The 25,022-nt window shown below is 39.1% G+C and overlaps 1 long non-coding RNA gene across 2 annotated transcripts; it reads left to right on the plus strand.

Moving 5' to 3' along the window:
• The first annotated feature begins 2,902 nt into the window (after window positions 1-2,902).
• On the plus strand, window positions 2,903-4,459 carry LOC131220914 (uncharacterized). 2 transcript variants are annotated; one of them, XR_009158884.1, is made up of 3 exons: window positions 2,904-3,258; window positions 3,613-4,131; window positions 4,194-4,459. It is a non-coding gene; the product is annotated as an uncharacterized LOC131220914 (long non-coding RNA). The 2 variants fall into 2 exon arrangements; XR_009158883.1 differs by lacking the exon at window positions 4,194-4,459 and having other exon boundaries at window positions 2,903-3,258; window positions 3,613-3,947.
• Window positions 4,460-25,022: the final 20,563 nt, after the last annotated feature.

Consider the following 25,022-nt stretch of genomic DNA (forward strand, 5'->3'; position numbering starts at 1 on the left):
CGGCACGAGTGTGGGATCCACTATTCAGAAAAAGGCGACCTTGGCCCTGGTCGGCCAGGGATGGAATCCAAATTTCCTAAATTTCAGCTCGATTCAATGTACGGTTTGTGCGTGGTGCTTCGCCGAAGTTTCAGCCCTCCTGTAGGGCCAGATTTTGAAATTCTGCTGTGTGGAAGAGAATTGCTGCAATCGACAATATGTAATGGTAACGGTAACGGTGTGACTCATCATGCAATATGGGGTCATAACACGTTCAGGGAAAAAAGGCCCACAAGTGGCCTGTAATGGTTGTTACGGTCCTATAACAGGCCCATACATTTCCTTCCTGTAAAAAGAATTTTGACCTTTTTAGGGCTGTAATGGCCATTATGGTCCCTATCGTAACAGCCATAAGGCTGGCTGGTAAGGCTTATGGCCGTTATGGGCACCATTACCATTATTGAACACCGTGCTTAAACGTATGGCTTGTTCTCTCTTAACATAAAGTATGGCGTGTTCTATCTCTTAACATAAAGCATCGAGAGTTTTGCCAATAATATACCAAAAGAAAAAGATGACAAGCAGAAATGGAAAAAGAAAATCCTACAATTGCTCAGACCTATTTGACCTTCAATTTGAAAGAGGAACCATAGATTAAAGAGTAGAGCTGTACACGAGCAGAGTATGCTCGGTTACTCGCTCAACTCGACTCGGAATTACTCGACTTGACTCGACTCGTCATGAGTTTGAGCTGAGTACGAGTGGTTTTTTAAGACTCGTTTTGATTTCGAGTAGAGTACGAGCTGGGCGGTACTCGACTCGTGTGCCCGTATATATAACCCGCCCAAAAAAATAAAACCCTACTTGTTCAGTCATTCTCCAGTCGTTTTCAAGCAGCCCGCCGAAACCCCCTTTCCTTCTTCCCTCCCAGCGCCCGTTCGAAAAAATCCCTCTCTTTCTCTCTCTCTCTCTCTCCTCCCTCTCCTAGTGCCCGTCCCTCTTCTTCCCTCTCTCTTCAAGATTCGGACTCAAACTCGCCTCGAAAACTCGGACTCAACTCGACTCGATTTCTACTTGTACTTGACTCGTACTTGGACAAGTAGAGCACGAGCAGGGAATCCATGTTCGATGGCCGAGTAGAGCCGAGTACGAGTAGGACCCGGGCATTGCGAGCTGAGTAGGGCGATACTCGGCTCGGCTCGACTCGACTCGTGTACAGCTCTATTGAAGAGGATCTGATACCATGAAAACCGAGAAGAATCTTAATGATTTTTTTAATCTCAAAAGGAAACAAGTTGCAAGTCGGGGTGTACATCAAGTCAAACCGAGTCGAGCTAGCCTCAGCTCGACTCGGCTCGAACACTGGCTAACCTCAACTCGAACTCGGCTCGGCTCGGTTCGGTCAGTAGCCGGGCTGAGTTCGAGCCGAGTTCACCATTGAGGCATTTACACAAACACCTGAAGTGCAACTTCAAATGCCCACTGAATAGCCACGATTTTGGAACTTCAAAACGAAAAGAAGAAGAAGAAGAAGAAGAAGAAGAAGAAAAAGAAGTGCCCAATTAGAGATTTCTTGAAATTATTTTAAGAATAGAACCGACCACTACCTAGCCAAATTGCGTCCCAAATAACTCCCCATAGTAAATGCCTTTGTCAGGCGTGGCCCACCTAATAAACATGCTGCCAGTTTTTGGTATGAGAAACATTCACCGTAGGGCCCACCCCACAACATCTTTGATTCAAGGGACGGGGTTTGCATCCTAACCCGCCAGGAAAGACTCGGCCCTATCAAGGGGACAACAAGCCTCGAGTGGAAATCCAATAAATAAGCTGGATTCGAGTTGGATTCGATCCGAGTCGAGTTGAGCTGGGGCCTACTCGAACTCGGCTCGAACTCATTTTCGAGCTCAAAAAATCAGCTTGACTCGGCTCGAACTCAGCTTCGAACCGAGTCGAATCGAGCTTTTTTTAGTCGAGTCGAGTGAGCTAACCGAGCTAGGTACACCCCTAGTTACAAGCTATAAAACAGAGTTAAAGAAAGAAAACGATCATATATGTACCCTTAAGGGCTGGATGGTTGACCATAGCCTACCTATAATACACAGGTTATTAAACAAAAATCACAGAACTATCCTTTCTCTTTGTATTCTTGCAATTTTAAATAGGTAATCAGCACTTTTGATTGATTACTGATGGTTCTATGTCACAATTAATAGTATTTGAGTAAATTGAAAGTCTATAAAGCATATATTCTAAAAGAACCGATGTGAGATCACAAAGTGGACTAATATAAGTACGCGGCTAACAAACATCATGTTGAAAGATTGAACTTTAGTTATTGATGAGATTCATGGTAAGAGAGATGAGAGAGAGGAAAAGAGGATTAGAGTGCTTAATCGTCCTCCACCCGTTTACTCTCTCTCTCTCTCTCTCTCTCTCTCTCTCCACATTGGATATCCTTTCACCTTGAAAACATTCAAAGTTCTGGCATTGTGATATTTTCACAGAAATTGTAAGGGCAGCCTGATTGTTATGCTGGATTTGGAAGGGGTGTCCACTGCATAGTAGCTGACATGTGGCGATAAAAATCAATGATGTTGTGAATTTGGATAGAAAAATCATGATATTAGTCATCTACAAAATTACGAAGGGGTTCCATACACCTTGGAAGCGTTCAAATTTCAAACGTTGTGATGTTTTCACAGCATTTGTAAGCACAATCTGGGTTCCATTGCCCATTACCTGACATATGGCAGGTACGGAGTTGGATCCGAGCAATCTAACTATCGAGTTAAGAACCTTGGTTTAATAACTCATCGAATAGGTGATCCCACCCACCCGTTTTTGCCATTGAATCCATTTTCTTTCTGGATAGATTGTCAACAGCAGGTTATCCATTGACAGGACTTACTAGATTGATATTTACAGATCCTCTGTTGCATCTGCCACAAGTTAGGTATTGAGCGACAAATGCCCCTACTGTCTAAATGCAAAATCCAAAATGGTTATATGACTATATGAATTAATGGTGCCTTTAATCTCCATTGGTTTTTAAGCACTGTTCATTAGCTCTCCAGGTAAATCTTGTACACACAGACTTCAATATAAAAAAGGATGCAGGTGGGTTAGCCTTTCGTGCTGTTCAGAGAGATTTCGAGGTTCATGTATCTGAGAACTATCTCGAAGTTCATCTCTTTTGGGCTGGAAAGGGAACATGCTGCATTCCTCCTAATAGTGGTTCCTATGGACCATCCATTTCGGGCGTTAGTGTTACTCCAGGTGAATGAAGTTCTACTGAATGTTTACAATTATCTTTTAGTCTTCATTTCAACACATTTGAATTCCATGAAGTGGAAATTATCAGAGTGGGGCTAGCCCATAAAAACCGATTCTGATCATTTCGTGTCCAACTTCAAACACGTGGAATTGCAATTGGGGTTTGATTGTAATTATGAATTAAAATGTCGGCGCCTCCATTTTTGTTAATTCTTCTATGTTCAGTCGAGGTATTGCTACTTTAGCTCAACTGAGCATCCAAGGGAACCTTTGAAGTTCCCAAAATAGTTTGACACTGACTTCTGTTTCTTTGATTGTTTGTTTGTTTTTCTTTGTTTTATTTATTTTTTTCTTCAGATTTTATACCGAGAGTTAGTAATCTTCCACCAACAGGCACTTCAACAAAGAACAGGACTGGATTGCTTGTTGGGATATTAGTTGCTGTTGGAGTAATGATCCTTGTAACCATTTTCGCCGTCTATATTTTAATACGAAGAAGGAAAAGGTTGGAGTTGCTTCCAGAATCAGAGCGGTTCAGCAGTTGGGGTTCTTAATTAGGTTTTTATGTATATTAGTGACTGGGCGCCAGGAGTTACTTGTTTTCCTGGCGCTGGGTTTTCTGGATGGTTGGTTTTTTTTTTTTTTTTTTTCCTTTCCGTTGTTTGTTTGCTTTGGCCTTTTTCCTTTTCTTCTATTGGCCTATAGCCCTAATAAAAGTGCGTCATCTTTTAAAAAAAGAAAAAAAGAAAGAAGGTTGGGCAAGGACGAAGATTAGCAAAGGGTTTAACTCAGACATGCCAAAATCATTTGGGATGTTTGGATGACTACCAAATTGAATTACAATTATTAGTCTAATAAAGTGCAATTAGCCAGATTGTAGTTTTCGTAGCATTCACATTGAGGGCTGGGCTCCAAAATACAGTTATGTTGGTTTCTAGTTTGCACGCTGAGAAACGCAACTGCAATTTGAGGGACTTCCTCAGAGGAAGCCAAGGACAGTATCCTTGAGCCGTTTGTACAGTGGGACCCGTGTGACAGTGATCAAGAGTGTTGATCTCATGGGCTCCAATTTGGACGAGTGATTCCCCAATAATTTCCGTCTGGAAGATTGTAGCATTCAATCTTTTGCCTCATGTCATTTTAATGTGGACTGCTGCTGTATTTCTTCTCTGCTGCCCATTCTCTCAGCGATTTTTGTGAGTCACATATCCCTGGTGGAGATTACTAAGCCATGGGATGCACTTTGCTCAAACTCAAGTCTTAAAGACACTGTATATCCTCATCTTGGGTATCATATAATTGCTCACTTTCTCTGTTTGGATCCTAGGAATGGTAACTAATTTTTGCCAATTCCTCTTGGTTAAACTGACTCTTTGCAATTGGATTCACTTGTGCATCCAAACATGGGGTTATTGTGATTTGTTTTAAGAATAGATGACACGCCAGTTTATTCATTGGGTATGATGGTATTTTAATGCTGCATTGAGGGAGATGAGCAACATCTGGTTTACAAGTATCTAGACAACCAGATCGTTCATCAAGCACTTTTTCATACGAGATTTTTAGGGTGCATTTGGATGCACTACCGAATTGAATTTGAATCATTAGCACTAAAAGTGCGAATAACCAAATTTGATTTCCTTGGGCACTGTTTGGTAGATGCCTATAAAAATGAATTCGTCTCATTTTAGATACCACAATTATGCATCAGAGATCATAATTACAGTTAACTTGATGGGGGTCAACTGAAATGAGATGAATTCATTTTTAGGCATTTACCAAACAGGGCCGTGGCAGTCATCTTGAAGGCCTGGACTCCAAATTGTGACTCTGTTATTTTCAAGTTGGGCTTCAAAGAACTTAACTACAATTTGACGGCTACTTTGAAAACATCGCTGGGAAGAGATGCCTTGATCCTTGTAAGGCCAATGTTTATAATCTTGTTTTGTTTTGTCTCCTATTGAATAAGAATTTAATAGGGTCGCCATATCTGATTTGAATGACATGAGGGGGTGTTTGAATCGTAAGTTACTTTAAATAAGCTACTTATGACATAAGTAGTTTATTTTGGTTTTTACTTAATCAGCTGATAAATATGTTTGGTAGACAACATACTTATCATCCAAAAAGTAGAAAACTATATTTGGTTTCCAACGTCATAAGTAATTATCCTGAAAGCTTGATTGGACCCTCTCACATCAACCTTCCATCATGTGGGGCCAACCTTCGATGTGAATTGTTCATTGTGTAGGCCCTACCTTTGATGTGGGCTATTCATCCTTAGGGCCGACCTTTAATCTACACAGTTCATTAGGTAGGCCCTACCTTTAATGTTAGTCATCTATCATGTGGGGCCCACCATCAATGTTATCGTCCATCATGTGGGGTCCATCTTCAATATCCACTACCCATCATGTGGAGCTTAGTTTTGATGTGCACCATCTATCATGTGCGCCCACCTCCGATGTGGCTCGTCCATCATGCGGGATGCTCCTTGGATATGGGCCACTCATTAGGCTGACCTTTGATGTGGACTGTCCATCACGTGGGGCCTGCCTTGATGTAGATCATCCATCATGTGGGGCCCACAATTATTAATTGCCTATCATGTGGAGCCTACCTTTGATGTGGGTTTCCATAATGTGGGTTACCAATCATAAGAGGCTCGCCTTGAATGTGAGCCATTCATCATTAGTGGCAGACCTTTGATATGGATTGTCTGGGGCCACCTATATGTGCCATCATTATGTGGAGCCCACTAGATCATCTACATTGGATGATTTCTAAAATTATTTGGTCACTGATAACTTGGAAGGGTTTCATGGCTGCAAAAAAACATATTCCCTTAAATAATTTCTAAAGTTATTGGGTCACCAATGAAGATGAAGGAAACAAATTACTTTTGAAGTTGTTGAAAAACAATAACAAATAGCTTACAAAAATAAGTCTTTTTTTTTTTTCTAAAAATCTACTTATTTGAGTTTAATAATTAAAATAATATATTTAAGAAAAATAATTTATTAACTTACGTAAGCTAAAAATAATACTTATTTAGTATCCAAATGGGCCCTAAAAGACTCACCATCACTCATGTGAAACAAAAATGGATATGGCCATCTGGTCTGAATCGAATCACAGTTAAAAGATGGACTCTTTTCCAGTCTAAAAACCACATGGACACAACTATCCCATCGATCTAGGATTCACGGTTTCCGCAGTATGGTCAATGAGTTTTGGAAAATTGATACTTTTTTCACACAATATTTGGTTCTATTGGCTTAAACAAACAAGGGTAATTGAGAGTCTTATACATAATGTTATAGAGATATGGTTAGTCAATTTCAGCCGGTAAGATCGTTATCTTCTGGCTGATATGTTATACAACACAATTATAAAACTCCTCCGAGTCACACAAAATATTGCATTGTATGCCAAAAACCCTCTATAAAATTCCCCTCTATTGTTGATACGTGTGATACATTGCAATACATTGTGATATGTACAGGCAATGCCTTGTGATACATTCACCTTCCAGAATTTTTTTTTGAAAAAATGTAAAATTCCCCACAAAATCTATTTTCCCCCAAATTTGTTAAGAGGATCTTGTTTTCATACTTGTGGTGTATGACTTACGAGTTATATGAATTCATTTTCGATATAATTGCATCACATTGATATAAAGGAAATGTATACTTGTTCGGTGATCTTTGGAGTGTATACTGATGCCTCTTTTAATATATCCCCAAGTTTTATTGAAAAATTCCATCATTTTCCCTGTTCTTCTCTTAAATAGTGATACGTGTGATATTTCTCATGCAAAAAGGTCTACGTGTTTCCCTATATGAAGGGTGTGATACTTGCATCAATATAGATATTTAAATCTCCTGTTATGACTTTGTGGGCTAAGTGCATGTAAACTTCTCAAAGGAATAGTTGCAGTGGACTTTTTGGCATTCACATTACCTACTTGAACCGACCATTAGCTCCAGTCCTCTCTTATTGTGTACTGTGAAAAAATGACAGCAATCAGATGGCTCTATACATCCGTGACTAGGCCTATCTTTTATGAACAATCTTGGACATCCATTCTGTATGCTATTAACTGGATGGTTTGGATCATCTAATCGCAACCTAGACCTAATGGACGGTCCAGATAGGTGATCTGGATGCCACGTGTCCAAACAAAATTTTGCGCATGGAAAGTTTCCCTTATACTTGGCCCATCAAATCATTACTCAGTTATAATCTCCACAAAACATTGCAGTTCAAAGGTGGGATTTTATTTTATTATATATATATATATATATATATATATATATATATATATATATATATAGTGGAAAAATGCAAGTGAACTAAAAATCTATAAGGATTGTGTATTCATATTTTAATCTGAACAAATCCAACATGTGCTCTTTGTGCTTCTAGAGAATTCGTGCAACATGGGCCATTTTCCATTCACGTTTCATTTCTACTTTAAACAGGACGCAAGTCATCCTGTGCGAGCACGGTACTTCCTGCAGTCCCCACGCTGCCTTCCATTCATCCAATGCTTAGTGAGATCTTCAACAAAGGGCAGTGATGATTGTTGTCCAAGCTCTCCATGCATAAAAATACATAAATACAGGGCTGGAAACGGGTCAGGTTGGACTTCAAGGATGATCCGGACTGTTGGTATGATGGGTTTCACTGTGGATGGCCCATGTACCAAAGCATAGCCCAGATTGAAAGATCTGAGCCATGGAATGCTTAGCCTTTTAATTGCATTGGCAGACCATGGTGGGCTTTGTCAAATCAACGGTTCGAATGACCGGTCTAGGGGCCCACTTGTATCAACAAAAAGCCAGAAGCATACCATACAAACTTTCTACCCAATGTAGATGGATTACAACGCAGAAAATAATGAAGATAAAAATAGTGTTACATGAGCAAATGATACTCTATCCAAATAAAATGACTATTTGGATAGTGATTTTTGAAAGTTAATCGAACTCAGCGGAGTTGACTTGACTCAACTGTGGAGGATCTAATTGAATTGAAAAACCTGCTTCATCAAGAGGCGTCTAAGTTGCATAAAAGTGCAATTGGGCTGAGTTGACTTGGAAAGCTAGACTGAGTCTATTCTAAGGTTTTTGAGTACTCCACGAATAACTGTAGTAGGTGTTTTTGAGCACTCCAGGGGTTGGCCTTGTAAGCTGGAACCTGGACCACTAAACTCACTTAAGGGCTGGCCCAGACCATTGACTCAAAAAGTAGTTCGTCCATTCGAGCAAAATTATAGCCATGTAAAATGTGGGTCACAACATAAAACCATGTAGCTAAGATTGTAAAGGTCTTTTTAAAAAAAAAAAAAAAATTATTTAAAGCTACCCTGTTGTTTTCAATGGACAACTGATGGTTTGAGTTAGTGTAGGTTCATGGCCCACTTAATGAGTGTTGGGGTTATGTTTTGGAAAGTCAATGTTATTAGACATTATTAATGACATGATAAATTTTCTAAGTTAATTCTTATTGAACATGTGTACTTGGGTTTAAGAGGATATGATCTTGGGTACTTGAGATTGGGTGCAACGGCTTAGTAGCCAAGGGAGAGTTATAGTCCGTGAATCTCATTGTCTTAGCCATGACTATATGGATTTTTGAACATACATATCATATGATTAGATTGTTATTTCATGTGAGGCGACTGGCTTGGTGTTAGGATAGACAATCTTTGCACATCAGGGCTAGCTTCTTTTTTTTTAAAAAAAATTATTATTATTATTTTTTTTATTTTTAAAAATGCACTATATATAACTCAAAAATTGGGATTTGCAACGCCTTCGGGCGGGGCATCACAAAAAGGTTGATGCCATGGCTATCATATACCAGAGAAGGAAAAACTAAGCCTCCCTCAAGTAACCCAAGCCTACCCTATCCAAAAACAGAAGGCCCCTAGTAATACTAGGGAGAGAGGCCTGAGTATTGAAAAAGGAACTTGCTTGGGTTGCGCTACCTCTCGTAGCCAGATCGTCCGCTACTGCATTCGCTTCCCTGGGGGTATGGGCGAAGGAAATGTCCAACACATCCCGCATCGCCCTAACCCTCGCATATTAGTAACACATGGAACACGCAGGATTTGAGTTCTTCGAGAGGATCCCCACAATGGAATTGGAGTCCCTCGCTACCTCCACCTTGGAATAACCCAAATCAGCACACTTCGCTAGACCCTCCCAGATAGCATGAAACTCTCCCCGAGAGTTTGAGCCTATGCTGTAGCCTTTTTTTTTATTATTTATTTTTAAGAGTGATATATTAATCAAAAAGACCTGTACAACACACCCTCCTTTCGGGCTAGGTCAGGTAGAAAAACTCCGGAAAGCCTGTTGTAAGCTATGTACATGTATACCCCCATCCAGCCCCACTGGACTACTCGAGTGGGTCTGCCTAATAATGCCTAGTCCAACCCTGTCAAGGAACAAAAGACCCCTAACCGTAGGAGGCAGAGTAGCGACTTTTCTGGCGAAAATGGAACCTTAGAGCTCCGACCCCATGCGGGCCATCCCATTCGCCAGGCCATTACCTTCCCTGAGAACATGAAGATAGTTCACATTGACGATTTTCCTAATCCTGCCAATCCCGCCAATGTCATAGCCTGAGGAGAAACCAAAAAAAAAAAATTACCCACAACATCTCCCAACAACCGCCCCCCGATGGCCCTGGGTTCCCTAGAGCGGATCTATCAACTTTGATATTAATCTAGACCCTCTTAGGCCTAATCCATTTCACTACACGAAAGGTTTTTAGGGGTTGTCACCGGGCTGACGATGCGAAGCTACGAGAGAAGGGAAATCAAACGTCTATTGAGGACTTTTAGGAGGCGTAGGGACGGGCCGATCCTCTTAATCCAGCGGTGAACCTGGGTAATAACCCTTGATGCACAGAACAAGGAGTTGTCAAAGAGCACTCTATTCCTTTCCAGCCAGATCTCTCAGAAGATGAAAGAGGAGAGGAGGACATGCATGATACGGAGGCGGTCGGAAGAGGAGTGGGAGGCCCACCACAAGGTGGTCCTTTCCATTGTTGAGAGTTGAGCAACGCCGATGACCTTGAATAACAACTGGAAATGGCACCAAACCTTCCTAGCTGCAAAGCCAGTCGAGAAGAGATGATCTATGGATTCAGAGTTGGGCTGAAGGGGAGGGGGCAGCAGACACATTTGGAGGTTAGCTGAACACCTTTAGCTCGGGTTCTATCATCCACCGGGACTACTCTATGGATAATCTTCCAAGAAAAAAGAGAGATTTTCAGTGGGATCAAGGGGTGCCAAACCCATCTAGCCCATGAATTCTTGGTTCCTGCCGACCTTAAAATATCCCAAGTTGATCTAACTTCGAACTAATACATCAAGGCTAACTTAGTGTTAGTTTGCATTCTTTCCTACCCCACGTGAGTAAATGTGCCATGGATGGTTCTTTGGATAGAACTTTTGTAACTTGCACCATCAAAGATCACTTGTAAGTATCAAGGTTGAGAAACTTATCATGCTTAAACTTAAATAGGCTTTGTTTGCACAAGCTTCATCAAATCCTCATATGACTTGAGGATCTGTGGATGGAGAGATCTGATTGATCATGTTTTGACTTTCGTTATAAGACTATTGGATTGTCACTACTAAAAGTGGGTGTAGCCGGGTGTCTTCATTAGGGTCATCGCAATACATATATACAATCCAACAAGCAATTCATTTAGTCGATGTAGGACATGAAAATGTGATTGATCTTATAAGGTTTGGACTATCGATCAAGTATTTAAAGGTTAGTCAACACTTCCAAGGTGTTGGAGAACCGACCATACGTAAGCACCTTAATCTGTATCGAAACAAACAAGAGAAAATGAAAAAAAAATTCAAGTAGCCAGAACACACTATTTTTTAGTGGAAAACCCTTGCGGGAAAAAATCACGGCACAAAGCGATGATCAATCTACTATTCAGAGAAGAATATAGGGATGCAGATAACTTACAACAAAAAACCCTAGCACTCTCTCCTTGAAGGCTCTCAAAACACTAAAAATAACAAAAAAAATCATAACTCTATCTTAACCTTAACATAACTTACCTTAAAAGCCACCATTTTAAGAGAAAAATGTAAAAAAAAACCCCTCCAAGGGTCCACTAACACTTGAGCCTTGTTAGCATGTGAAACATGGGTCATATGGGCTTATAAAAGTGAATAAACTCATGGTGATTTTGGTATCATAATTTTAAAAATCTCCACCTTGATAGCAAAATGACTTCTTGCCTTGTCAATCTTCTTTTAAGAATCACCATCATCGCTTCGTGCACACTCCAAGCCCAGAGAAGTCGAGAAAAACTTGAACTTTTTTTTATAGGAATGACATTCATTAGCAATCGGTTGAATTCTCATTAGTGTGAATCTTCTCTAGAGTAATATCTCATTCTTTTAGCATCTGACGGATAAAGCGATGACTAACATTAAGGCGTTTAGTCAGGGAGTGATATACCGAGTTTTTTGCTAAATTAATTATGCTCTTGCTGTCACAATGCCTAGGCACTACTTCCTATTGAACCCCTAACTCATTTATCATCCCTTTTAACCAAACAGCTTTGTTCACTCCCCAAGTATAGGGTTGTGATGTAGTAATAAACTCGGTGAGATTAAGGTCGAATCCCAAGGGACTGATACTTGTACTTAATCTGAAACTAAATAGAATTAGAACTAGATTAAGATGTAATCTAAATCAAATAGAATTTAAGGAATAATTGTAGAATAATTATCTAAAACTTAAACAATTCAGGGAAGGGAAACTGGGGATTCAAAGGATCTACTTATAGAGATCAGGGAGATCTTATGTCATCACCATGAAAGTTAAACTGAACTTCTTTTAATATAGTTTTAAAGAGATGAAAGGTATATGAATTAGAATGGATTCCATCATCAAACCATGCCCAGGAGGCAAAGCAACTAACAGAATTAAACTAATTACCAACCAATCAACAATGCATGAAAGTTAGGAAGGGTACCATCATCCGACCATGCCTAGGAGACGATGGTGAACAGCAGGGCTTCCTGACGTCATAAACATCAAAAGGGAAAAGGAGATATTCAAGGCCATTGCAGATCCATTGTAATTTCAGTCACAACAGACCATTAAAGACAAAAAAACATTCCTTTAATAATCAATCAAATTCAGTTCATAAATTTAACTTAAAAGTATACAATAATGTCTCCCATCTCGCTACAGGCCTCCCCTCTTGGCCCCAGCTAAGAGGTTTAGCTGATCACGAGCATGATTAGGCTAAATTCAAAATAAAAAGAAAAAGAACAGAAGAAGAACCAGATCTCTCTCTCTCTGGTCATGTGCAGTTACCCCTTCCACGTCCAGCTTTCTCTCCCTGCTCCACGTTCGCCCATTTATTCCATCAATGCCTCTCTCCCGCACGTCTCCTCCTTTTTAAAGATGAAAGGCTTCTCTCCCTCGAGCTGCTGTGGAGTCCCAAAAGAAATAGGCTGCGGACGAGGTCTTTACGCAGCAAGGTCAGTGCGTATATCTTTTCGCAACCAAGAAAACGGAAGAAAAAAAACTTCCACTTTCCTCACATTTTTCCCAAATAAATAACGTCCCTTGGGGAATCTTTGGACAAGATACATGATGGATGGTTTAGATCATACATCTGATCAAATATAGTGGGCCAAAACCGCACGAAAATCTGGAATTTTCCAAACGCAAAACAGGGTATGCGTAAAATAGTTCCACTGTGACAATGGTGGGGTCCATGATCGGTATCATCTGAAAAATTCATTCCTTCCACTGGATTCCTCTCGCAAAACCGGTCGGGCATGGATGATTTTTAATCAGTTTCGGTGTGGCCCACAGAACTTTTCTTGCTGCCGTCCATCCCACGTTTAAATGGTTGAGATCTGACATCTGCTGTAATTTGAAATTACGCCACCTAGGCCTGAGTGAGAGGGGCCGTGCAAGTCTTATGGACGGTCCGGATTGGTCTGTCGAATCATGGTGGTGGCCCACAAGAAAGAGCCGCAAGCTCTGTTACGAGCGCAGGAAGGAATTTGAATTGGAGAGGGAGAGCTCGGTCAAAAGACGGTTTGACCGTCTCTGTGTTGCCGTGCACGGCTAGTGCACCCATGCTGTACATGTGCAATGCATATGTGGGTCCCACGTTGATGTATATGAGAGATCAACTCCGTCCAACCTGGTTGCCATATAATTTAAATGGTTGACACCAAAATTGAAGTATTTCAAGATATCAAGCGGGCCCCAGATTGATAATTTGTGGGTTGATCTGTCCATTGGGACATTTCCACAAAGATCCAATGGCTGATTTTTGACGTGTACGGTTAATATATGGTCCTCAGGCCATGTATGAAGTTTCGAACCAAGCGGATGGTGGAAACCTTGTGATCTTGCATTCTAGCTGACTTTCAGGTCACTTGAGCTTCAGTTTCTCAATTTCCTTGAATCTCTGGCGTGTAAATCCTTGATCTTGGTCCCAGGAAGTCCCATCCATTGCCTTGGTGATGCGAGCGAGTTAAATCCATATTTTTAGTGTCCTTTCCAGTCCATGCTCGTAGATTCACCTTGCATCACAACATGATTAAAAATAAAGCATTAAACAGTATCATGCTCGTAAATCCAGCTAAAAAATGGGGTCTAATATACAATATTTGACCCTCAACAAGCTTCCTTGAATGCATCTGTTACTCTCATGTGTTCAACTTTAGTAGTGGAAAGTGCAACAAGAGACTAAAGCTTAGACATTGTTTGCTTGTACGCCAAGTGTAGGGTTGCAAAGTAGTAATAATCTCGGTGAGACCAAGGTCGAACCCACAGGGATTGAATGCGTGTGATTTCCTGAGTTATTTTAGATTTAGAGTCAGAAACTAAACTAATTCTGTAAATTGAAAGAGAAGTTGTTATGAATTGAAACTATCAAAATAATGAAAACTAGAGCGCAAAGGATCCACTTGTAGTCATCTTAATGCAACCTTACTTAATTCAATCAATAATTCAATTGGAATCGAAGTCCCAATATATCTAGTTAGATGATAGAGCGGTTAAAGCATCATCAACAGGTTTAAAGCATCATCAATAGGTTTAAAACTAATTCTAGACATTCATAGCATCAATTTTTCATATAATTGTCTTATTGAATTGATTGTAGAGAGTTTAAAGCATTTACCGCACCTGTAGTTAATGGTAGATTAGAGAATTTTACAGATCAAATAATCATATAATAGAAGAGAAAACATTCATAAAGTTCCCAAGCATCCACTGTGCCCGAAGTCGACGATATATCAAAGTAATCTAAAAATACTGTTTTATTCAAACCATAAACTATGAAATATCTAACATGACGATCATAAAACTTGAATCAAAATAAGAAAGATATTAAAATAAACTACAAGCTTCACCTCTTAGGTCTAGCTAAGAGATTAGCCAATAAAAGATATGATCAAGCTAAAACACTTAAAGAAAAACATGAAAAACTAACTAGAAAAGAAAGAAGAATTCCTTGGAAGAAGACCACTCTTTGCTTTACTCTTCCTATCCTAATTTGTGCTTAGAAGAACTTAGAGAACCACTATTTATAAGCTTTGCAAAAACGGACTTCAAATTACGTAGCTTCGATGGCACCATCGATGGGACTTCGATGTCATCGAAGCTCTGCCTTTAAGTTCAATTCGAATTCGAAAACTGACAATAACCGCCTGCGCAAGTCCTTCAATGAAATTGCCCGACCTTCGACGATATCGAACTAGCTTCGATGTCATCGAACATGTGTTTGCTGGAATCAAAAATCGTCCGAAACAATCTAGCGAGTTTCTCCCATATTTCCTAATAATTAATTGAGCTTCGATGGAATTGAGATCACTCAATGGTCCAGCAACTAAACCTGATTTTTCTTTTAAATTCTGATGTGATCGAGCCTCCTTTGATGGCATTGAATACTTACTTCAATGGCATCGAAGTTGTGTTTAATGTCATCAAACTATCAATTTCAGTAGTTCCTGATTTCCGCACTTTACAATCTCGATTTTCTTCCTTCTTCATTTGATTTTCTTGGATCTTGGACTCTTGAAATCTTCAATCTTAGTCACCAAAGATCCATTCTTTTCTTTGGTAATTCTTAAGCATCAAATCCATGCTTTTAGCATCTGTTTCACCTTAAGCTCTTGAAATCACTTTGCAATAGAGAATACACGTAATAAGTTCAATTAAGAATATTAATTCTCATAAAACCAAGTTACAATAGGGAGAATTTATACAATATTTCTCACTCCACACAACCCCCAACTAACATTTTGCTAGTCCCGGCAAAAACATTCGTGAAGCAATCTTTCAAACTTTTAAATTTCAAACCTTTTTCAGAAAACAATCTTCTGTGGAATCATGTTTGAATGAATAAAATTCAAAGATGAAAGAATGAAAATTTGACAACCCAAAGCTTAATCTTACTAGTGAACAAATGAACTATTTCATCGTATATCAACTAATCAATAGAATAGATTCAAACATCAAGTTCCTAGTGTGTTCAGTGGATCCCAACTCATGTTTTCATAGAAGATAACTTTTGGTTCATAATGTTAGCCATGTTTATTACTTCAAAGCGAACAGGTTAACACAAGTACTGATTCCGAACTTATTTCATTTTCACTTATTTTTCATATTTTCGATTTTATATTGACGACTTTCATATCTTTCCAGTCTTTTCATTGAAACACTTGTTATATAACTTTTTTTTGTCGATCTCACTGTTTTTAGGTAGGTATTTTCTTCTTTTCATTGTTTTTAAGGTAGATTAGGATCTCTAGACTTGGTTCCTAACACTTTTTAGTAATACACATGCTAAAATTAGGAATTCAAGTTCTCTTCACAGAAAATGAGTTAAGTGTGATTTGTGAGTTAGACTCAATTGATGTTCAAACTTTCTACCAATCAATTCATTAATAGAACTTATCCAATGTTTTCCTTAGCCAATCAAGTTCTAAATTTTTCAAAATTTAATTCTAGATCTCATCATAATACTCAAAACATACTCAATTACACAGGGTAATGACCCTCTTGGTCGACGCGTAATTCCATAGGTTTGGGTAGTGGTGCACTAATCGATGTAAGTAATTCATTATGCGTGTTACATCACTTCTGGGATTGGATTTCGCAAATATTTACTCCATGAACAAATCGTGTCACGTAATTCATCTGACTCATATATTGTGCCGCCTTGAGGTGTTCATGTAAATCCACGGTAGCATTGGACACACCGACAAATCTTCATACTAATAGGATGCGGGGTGAGTTAGGTTTTCTATAAATTATATTTCACATTGTGATGATCACTATATATGATGAACCGCACACACTTTTCTAGGCATGCATTCATATATACAATTGTTGTACATACTGATACCACTCGTAGTGATGGAGTACGAGACGTATCAGAACCCTTACATTACTTTTATGAATCTCTTGAATTATTGTTAATCTTAAAAGATAACCATCACTATGAGTAGAGCGTTGACCCTCTCCAACCGTACAGATGATGCAGGTGATGCATAAATCGAAGACCTAGAGGACCAACTTCCAATGGAAGATTATACTGAAAGAATAAGAAAGTTTTATGATTTAGTTTTATATTCTACTACAAACTCGATAATGTAATAAGCTCCCATTGAGAGGGCATTTGATAAGTTGTTGAATTCTTTTACTTTGATAAAATAATAAATACATTCAATTTTCTTCTTGTGAATTATGAATGTAATTGGATGTGATCTAAATGAAAAAAATATAGTGTGATTTTTTAAAGCATTTAATTCATTCAATTATTAACAATTAGTTTTTCTCGGGCACGAGTATAAATTCTTGCTGTAAAAATTCAAGATGTTACACATATATACCGAAATAACAATTTCATCGCTTTCCAATGTTGCTTGCCGAGGTTCGAAATGAATTTACTCATAACATCAACTGCATGTGAAATATCCAGTCTCGTATAGACCATGACATATATAAGACCGCCAATTGCACTCGAATAGGGTACACGAGACATATACCGCTTTTCTTCATCTAATGTAGGACATAATTATAAAGAAAATCAAAAGTGAGTAGCATGTGGAGCGAGAACCAATTTTGCCTTTTTCAGTCCAAACTTGACTAGAACCTTCTCAAGATACTCCTCCTAAGACAACCATAACATGTTCCTCTACCTATCCATGTGTATATTAATACTAAGAATCCTCTTTGCGGCCCCTAAATCTTTTATTTCAAACATTCTGAATAACTAAGCCTGCAAGATATTCATTTTTAAAAATAATTGAATTTTTTATTTCCTTTCGCTTATCTTTCTGAAACAAAGAACCCTCATAAAATTTGATGTCTCGACTAATAATGATCTTCTATCAAGCATAATATAATAATTTCTAACATTTCACCCTATCACCATAGCCAATAAAGGTGTAATTTTTTTTTCTTTGGTGTAGCTTATCTCTCTTAATAGACAATACATGAAGATAGACATTACAATAAAAAATCCTCAAACCCAAGTAATCAATTATCTGACTACTCCTTCTTAAAAAATTTTATAATCAATAGTTGTAGAGGGAAACTTATTCACCAAATAGCAAGCTGTAAAAACAACCTCAGTGAAAAGCTCTTTACTTAACACATAATTTCTCAACATAATTTGAGCCCTTTCCAGTAGAGTCTGGTTTATATGTTCTACCAAACTACTCTGATCTGGTGTATGACTCACTGTGTTGTGCCTAACTATTCTCTTATTCTCGTAATACTGATCAAATTCTTTTGAAGTAAATTTTTCGCTGTTATTTATCCTAAAAACTTTCACTTTCCACCCTATATGTTTTTCAATCATCGCTTTCTATATATTGAAAGTGGTAAACATATTAGATTTATGTTTTAAAATATAAATCCAAACCTTCCTAGAGAAGTCATTTATAAATATGACAAAGTAATATGATCTACCTCCAGAAATAACGGGCGATAGCCCCACATATCAGAATACATGAAATTAAGCTACCATTTACCGACATGTTTCTCGATTCTAAAATGTAGCCTCGACTATTTTCCATATATGTAATGCTCACATATATCGAAATCGAAACTTTTAAAAATATGAATTAACTTACGATCGAGAAGTACCTTCATATCTCGCTCGTTCATGTGACCAATGCACACATGCCATAACTATGCCAATGTGAAATCTACTACAGACACTACAACTCCACTAGATCTAGTATTTTTGATCAACTAGTAAAGATTACCGCTCTACTGTGCCTTTATTATTGTAAGAGCTCCATTTGAAATCTTCAAGACATCATCATAATCGATGAACTTACAACCAATTGTATCTAGATTTCCTAAAGAGATTATATTCTTCTTCAAGTCTAGAACGTGCCTCACATCGGTTAGAGTATGCTCCACCTCATCAAACATCTTGATGCGAACCAAACTAATTTCAATAATCTTGTAGGCATGATCATTACCCATAAGAACTAGCACACTATTATACTTGCTATATGGGGTAAACCAACTCTGATGAGGACACATATGGTACAATTCCCTAGTATCCAAGATCCATTCTTGATAGAAATTCTCGATCTTGGTTATTGACGATACATGACAACCATCTGAGCCTTCATCGGATTCAATTAAATTATCTTCCTTAGGTGAATCATTTGACTTCTAATCGTTCCGGCACTGACAATCCTTTTTTAAATGTCCCATCCCTTGATAATTCCAACATTTCAACTTTCTTTTGCCTCTTGAGTTGGATGTAGATCGTGGTTTCCCCTTATCTCACTCAAATAATCTTCCTTGAGCAAATAACCCATCCATAGAGGTACCTTCACCGCCACTTTGTCATTGCAACTGCTTCGACTGAAGAGCTTCAGTAATGGCCTCGATGCCTAAAGTATTCTTACTATGATAAAGAATATTAACCAGATACTCGAATGACTTAGGAAGAGATGTCAACAAAATTAGGAGTTTATCTTCTTCCTCGATCTTCACCTCAATACTTGTCAACTTTCAAAACATTTTTGTTAAACTTGTTAATATGTTCAGATAGATCCAAACCTTTCGCCATTTTCAGAGTATAAAACTATCTCTTCAGAAATAGACGATTGGTGAAAGATTTTTTCATGTAAATACTCTCCAACTTTGCCTATAAACCTTTAGTAGTCGCCTCATCTATGACATCGTAAATGATTTTATTGGCCAAACACAATTAAATTGTACTAATTTCCTTTTGATCCAGTTCATCCCAATCTTCTCCTTTCATAGATTCAAGACGATGCGCTTTCCGAATGAGTGCATATTGCATCCCTTGCTAATATAGGAGTGCTTTCATTTTCAATCTCCATAGTTTAAAGTTTTTTTTTTTAACCCATGAATTTCTCTGTCTAAACTTCACATTTGATCCCCTTGATGTTGTATCTCAAATCCAAACTAACAAACCAACCTCACTCCAATACCACTTGTTTGTGAACTGGCCCTATGGAAGCATCTTAATCCAGATTGAAATAAATAAGAGAAAATGAAAAAAAAAAATCCAAGAAACCATAAGGAGAACACACTATTTTTACGTGGAAAACCCTTGCGGAAAAAAAAAAAAAAAACCATAGAACAAAGAGACGATCAATCTACTGTTCAGAGAATATTATAAGGATGGAGAGAACTTACATAAAAAAATCCTAGATCTCTCCTTGAAGGCTCTTAAAACACCAAAAAATAATAAAAAATTGTAACTCTCTCTTAATCCTAACATAAGTTACTCTAAAAGATACTCTTTTAAAAGAAAAAAAATGTCAAAAATACCCATCCAAGGGTCCATTGACACTTCGGCCTTGTTAGAATGTGAAACATGGGTCATATGGGATAATAAAAAGTGAGTAAACCCATAGTGATTTTGGTGTTACAATTTTAACGTGAGGTTTCTATTTAGCTGGTTGTGGTTCGTCAATAGTTAACATTTATTTTTAACTGTTGATTTATTTCAAATCATGCTTGGACATTTAATAGTCATGATATTATTCGATTTATACATTGGGTGGCATGGAAATTGTTTAGGGATGGTGATTACAGATAGTGGAAGGATTTGGTGGTTGGGGTGCATAGATTAAGAAGGTAAATAGATATCCATTGTTGATAGATGCCTTAAATCTATTTTTTTGTATGCTCGATCGGTCGAGGGAGCTGCTCGACTTAAAGTTCAGCGAGCACATGTTTTTTGGTGTCCGGGCTGCTCAACAAGTCGAGGGGATGGCTCGACCGGTCGAGGGGGTCCCTCGACCAGTCAAGGACTCGGCTTGACCACTTGAGGTTACACAGATTCGAGTCCGGATCTTGTGTGGACTGTGGAAATCTGAGGCGGTTTCGCAAGGGTGCGAAAGGGAAGTTTCTTAAACTATAAATAGGGGTCTCTCGGGCTATTCTAAGTGACTCTAAGGTTTCCTAAAGGTATTATAAAGGGTTCTAGGGTTATTAAAGGGTATAACAAGGGTGAGATTCGAGGTTGTTCAAATTGGGTAAGTCCTCTCTCTTTGTAATTGATGTTTTTATAGTGGAATTCTGTCGCTTTATGCCGTGGTTTTTTCCTGCAAAGGTTTTCCACATTAAATCTGTGCGTTCTCTTATATGTGCTTGGTGTTATTGAATTGCTATCCTAGATCTAGATCTATGTAATTCCGCAGGCCAAATTTCTCAACAAGTACTGGTATCAGAGCAATCGTTGGGGCACAGATCTGAATCTACAGGATTAGTAATAATGGGAAGCACCAGGTATGAGATTGAGAAGTACTTAAGAAAAAATAATTTTGAGTTATGGAAAATCAAGATAATGAGTTCCTTAATCGAGCAAGGCAAAGATGGTGCTCTTGAGGAGCAAAAGTCTATTATGACTGATGATAATTGGAATACTCTTGATAAGAAGGCCTTATCATCGGTCTGTTTATGTCTCACAGATGAGGTTCTCTACAACGTCAAGAGGGAGAAATCTGCGACTAAGTTATGAGCGAAGTTAGAGGAGATTTATGTGAAAAAATCCTCTGAAAATCGCCTGCACTTGAAGCGGCAGTGGTATAACTTCTAGATGGCAGAGGGTGGAGATCTGGAGGCTCACATCAACAACTTTAATAAATTAGTTTGTAAATTGTTGAATTAGAGGAAGTGATGAAAAATGAAGAACAAGTATGTTTGTTACTGAATTCTCTTTCGGCATTTTATGAGTTATTCAAGGACACAATGTGCTCAGCGAATAAAACCCTGAGTGTCGACACCGTTATCTCGGCCCTTCAAGTAAAGGCTATGAGAAAGCTTAATATCGACATGGAGATATCTTCTGAGGCACTACTTACAAGGGGTAGGAATTTTGAACAAGGTAAAGGTTCTAGGTCCAAATCCAAGGGCAAGGGCAAAGGAAAAGTAAAATGCTGGAACTGTGGGAAGGAAGGACATGTGAAGAAGGATTGTGAAAATTCTAAATTGAAGAAGAAGATTCTGAGGCTTCATATAGGGAAGCCAATGCTGCCATGTCTGATGAATCGAGTGGATGTGATGCTAATGTTTTGCCTATGTCTATGATTAGGTGGCCATACGATGATCGTAAGGACGAGTGGAGGGGCATCTTTTCACATGACTTCTCATCGGAGTTGGTTCACCAACTATAGGGAGTGCAATGGTGGACATGTATTTATGGGCAATGGCATTGCTTGTAATGTCGTGACTGTTGGTTCAGTGTACATTAAGATGTTTGATGGGGTAGAGCGCGCCTTAACTGATGTCATGCGCGTTCCTGATTTGAAGCAGAATCTGATTTCTCTTAGTGTACTTGAGGCAAAATGATGTAAGTACACAAGTATTGATGGTGCTCTTAAGGTATCTAAGGGGGCACGGGTAATCATGAAAGCGTAACGACTTGGTAAATTGTACAGGTTGATAAGGAGCACTTCAAAAGGTGGAGCTGCAGTGGATGTAGCGGATTCCACCTATGTGCGTGTGTGGCATGTTGGACATGGCCCCATGAGTGGGCAGGGCAGGAAGGCTGAGACGCGTGGACAGGGATACAGAGTAGGTGGAGTAGCCACCTGTAAGAAGAATCACACGGCATGATCGCAGGATATCGGCAAGATACATGGACGACTCCAATATCGCAGGGGATTCATCTTCTATTCAGATGGTTCTAGGTGAGCCTGGTGCTGAGAAGTGAAAGGTAACTATGGGCGATATGATAGATTCGTTGTACTGACATATGGGAGCGGATGGAGCTTCCAGTGGGCTGGAGAGCGGTTGGATGCAGGTGGATCTTCAGAAGGATACAACATAGATACAAGGCGAGGTTAGTAGCGAAGGGTTATACTTAGAGAGAAGGGATCGACTTCTTAGAAATATTCTCGCTAATGGTATAGCAGGTGTCTATTAGATCCGTGATTGGCATTTGTTGGCCAATGTGATCTTGAATTGGAAGGATGAATGTGGAGTCTGCACTTTTACAAGGGAAATTGGAAGAGCAGATCTACATGAAGCAACCAGAGCGGTTCGAAGTTAAATGGGCTGAGAAAAGACTTTGCAGGAGGTCGTGGTTCGATATGTCGCCTAGGCAGTGGTTTGATTCCTTCATGGTGAGTCAGGAATTGATGACATGTAGATCGCCAATTATGACATGTCTGAAATCAATGTACTGAAGACTGGATTAAGTGGGACATTCAGGATGAAGGATTGGGAGGCTGCACAGATGGTTCTCAGCGTTGAGACTAAAGGAGGAGTAGGCTTTGGTAATCATAAGAGAAATACCTTGTGTGTAGGTATTGATCATGGATGTGATGGGCTAGGTAAAGCCGGAGAGCGTTCCGTACGCGTCTCTCCTCAAGTTTTCCTCAGGACATGTCCCAAAACATATGAGGAAAAGTAGGATATCTCATGAGCCCTATTCGAATGCAGTTGACAGTGTATGCCATGGTCTGAATTAGACCGGTTATTTCATAGGCTATCAGTGTTGTGAGCAAGTACCCCAGCAAGCAATATTGGATAGTGGTGAGATGGTAAGAAGACTACATCTTTACTTTTGGGAAGATAGGATCAAAGGTGGTTGGGCATGTGGATTTATATCTGGTAAACATGCTCACCAAGGTCGTTTTTACAGAGAAGTTCAAGTTCTGTGCAACTTCTCTAGGCTCGGCGATAGCGAAAAAGAAGGATAGAGTGTGCACGAGAAACTATGATTTGATGCAGAGATATAATAGAAGAGGTCAGAGAGCTACACGGTTAAAGATTGAAGGCATGGTGGAGATTGTTGATAGATACCTTAAACCTGTTTTTTTTTTGTATGCTCGATCGGTCGAGGGACTGGCTGACTGGTCGAGGGAGCTGCTCGACTCAAAGTCCAGCGAGCACATGTTTTTTGGTGTCTGGGCCGCTCGACCAGTCGAGGGGATGGCTCGACCGGTCGAGGGGGTCCCTCGACCAGTCAAGGTTACGCAGATTCGAGTCTGGATCTTGTGCGGACAGTAAAAATCTGATGCGGTTTTGCAAGGGTGCGAAAGGAAAGTTTCCTAAACTATAAATAGGGGTCCCTAGGGCTATTCAAAGTGATTCTAAGGCTTCCTAAAGGTATTTTAAAGGGTTCTAGGGTTATCAAAGGGTGTAGCAAGGGTGAGATTCAAGGTTGCTCGAATTGGGTAAATCCTCTCTCTTTGTAATTGATGCTTTCATAGTAGAATTCTGTTACTTTGTGCCGTGATTTTTTTCCTGTAAGGGTTTTCCACGTTAACTCTGTGTGTTCTCTTGTATGTGCTTGGTGCCATTGAATTGCTATCCTAGATCTATATCTATGTGATTCCGCAGGCTAAAATTCCCAACATCCTTCACATGGGTACTTAGATGTTTGTAGGTGGTGAAGTATCATATGGTGTGTTTCTCCTTAAACCTTAGTATATTGTATAAGATCAGTCTATCGTATAAGATCCTAGCGACTGATCTCAAAGGGAGGGTTTAGGGAGCTTGACATACACCCAGATCCATAGCTCAATTGGCAGACTAAGTAGAGATACCTTGTTTCAACACTTGAGGTCTTGGTATCGATCCCTAGCGGGGGTGGCTAACATGGAGTGTGTGTCCTAACAAGCTAACCAAAAAAAAAAAAAAGGAGCTTAACATTCACACATCCCCTGCTTCCTAGAGTAAAAAGGATGAGGAAAGAAGAGAAGGTGGGCCACATCCACATGCCCTCAAGTCTACATTATCCATATCGCCTATCTAAGGTCTGTCATATAGATGGTTCTGGTCTGATTTAGCTTCTATCAAGATATAGATGGAAGATTTCATATCTCTTTATTTAAGATAGATATGGGAGAAACTCAGTGTTAGAAGATCAACAATAATAACGATCAACAAATCTACTTTCGGTATGATTAGAAAGTAATTTTTTTCCTTCTTTTAAGAAACATGGACTAATCTTGATAGAAATCTTGTTAAAATTAATAGTTAGGTTTTTCAAAACATTTTATGTTTCATTGTGTTTTACAAAATAAAAAATAAAAATCAATAAGTCGATTAATTTGATTTTTTTTCCTAACTTTGCATTTTTAGCTTGATTAAGGATAGGGTGCGAGGGATAGGGGCCAGGTAGAAGACAAGCGGGGAAATATCTTAATGCGAAGTAGGTTGGATGTGGGTGTGGATACTATGAGAAGTAAGTCGGTCAGGTCCTAGCTTGGACCATTGCCATCCCTG

This window comes from Magnolia sinica, chromosome 12 (assembly GCF_029962835.1).
Source record: "Magnolia sinica isolate HGM2019 chromosome 12, MsV1, whole genome shotgun sequence".
NCBI classification, from domain to species: Eukaryota; Viridiplantae; Streptophyta; class Magnoliopsida; order Magnoliales; family Magnoliaceae; genus Magnolia; species Magnolia sinica.